This window comes from Acanthochromis polyacanthus, chromosome 22, assembly GCF_021347895.1.
Source record: "Acanthochromis polyacanthus isolate Apoly-LR-REF ecotype Palm Island chromosome 22, KAUST_Apoly_ChrSc, whole genome shotgun sequence".
Classification (NCBI taxonomy): domain Eukaryota; kingdom Metazoa; phylum Chordata; class Actinopteri; family Pomacentridae; genus Acanthochromis; species Acanthochromis polyacanthus.
This window is the reverse complement of record NC_067134.1, coordinates 475,485-477,459: the sequence shown is the minus strand read 5'-3', so window position 1 is coordinate 477,459 and position 1,975 is coordinate 475,485.

Sequence of the window (1,975 nt, the reverse complement as noted above, 5' to 3'; positions counted from 1 at the left end):
TTCTCTAGATCACCTCTGCAAACATCAGTCTGAGACTGAACCGCCTCTTGTTGATCATGTCTGTGCTGCATCAAATACTAATGATCTAATACAAATTTTCACTTCCTGTCCAAACTCATCACATTTAACAGCTTCTTACGTTTTCCTTTAACCACCTGAACATGTTTCTATCAGGAAGCTTCCCAAAAATTCCAAAGTGTTTGCTCCAAATCTTCACTTTATTTAGTCTTAAATTAGACTGTGTTGTATTTGTTTGGTCACTGAAAATCTCAAACCACTCCTTCACTTGTTCAGTTCCCTCTCACCTGTTAAATGTTCATATTTGTCTCTCTTGTCCAAACTGACAAAAATAAATATTTTACTTGATCAAAATGTAAACAAAGATTAATTGTCAGCCACACAGTTCTTAGGGTTCTTTATATCGACAAATAGCCAATCACTTCCCTCATAGATTTTATTTTCTGATCTCAGAGCTGAAATTCTCTTAGTGTCATTTTAAATGCCAGACAAGTGAAGTAAATAAAATGGGCTCTAAAATACTGATTAAATAAATGTTGACCCTGTAATGTTGGAATGATCTGATCCATCATCTCGGTGTTTTTATCTTAACAAGAATTCATAATTATAGAAAATGCGGCTGACTACTGTGGAAATAGTTCACAGCTGTACTAATTAAATTCAGATATATGAAACTGAAATATACATAAATCTGATGAATAGTGAATAAAGTCAACCTATATTCAGAGGCTGATATTTGTATTAAGTTTATTTTTGGTTAAAATTGTTCATCTTGTTAGTTTCTTTGGTCAGTTCACGTCTATTCATCAGTTTTTGTCTCTTTTTTTCTTCAGTTTTGCTCATTTTATCTCTCATTTAGCAATTTTGCATCACTTAAAATTGTTTTTGTTTAATTTTGGTCATTTTCGATCTCATTTGGGATCATTTTGTGCATTTCAGCATGTTTTTAGGGGAAAAACGTTGTATAAATCAGACAGTAAATGATCTATGAACAACGCTCTCTATAAGCCTGAATATTGAATAGAATAAATTTGGACAGCTTTGTGAATGTAAGTGAAGATTTCTGGATCATTTTGGTCATTTTGAGACCAAAAGTGGCCAAAATGGGACTAAAATTGCAAAAATGACAAAAATGAAAGACAAAATTAACCAAAACCAGACACACAAATTAGCAACAAAATGACGAAAATGAGACACAAAATGTACAAAATGAAAAAAGCAATCTTAACCTGGTGTAAAATAACTAAAATGAGAGATAAAATGAGCAAACAGACCAAAAAGATGAAAAATGAGACAGAAATGGCTGATGAGTCACAGAATGGACAAACTGACATGAAATGACTAATATGAGCAACATGAACAATTTGAAACAAAACAACCTTACAGACACATGAAATGAATCATAAAATGACCAAAATGGTACAAAAAACATAGAGATGTAACATGACCTGAATTAGACACATAAATGACCAAAACCTGATGCAAAATAAACAAAATTACCACAAAAAAAAAACATGAAAAGATGCAACATGTTTAAAAACGGACCAAAAGATGCAAACTGATCAAAATTAAACACATTCTGACACAAAATGACCAAAATTAGCCTCAAAATGACCAAACTGATCCAGAAATCTTCTCTACATTCACCAAGCTGTCCACATTTATTCTATTCAATACTCATTTACAGTCTGATTACACCATTTTTATCTTAAAAACGTACTGAAATGCACAAAATGACCAAAATTTCTAGTAAGAACAACCCTAAAGACATAAACTGACCAAAATTAGAGACACAACCATCAAAATGAGCCACAAACTGAACAATTTGAAACATAAACAACCTTAAAGACAATCAGAATCACCAAAATAACCACACAATGACCCAAGATGGTACAAAAGCAACAAAAAGAGACAAAAAAATGACCTGAATTAGATAAAAACTGACCAAAATTAGCCT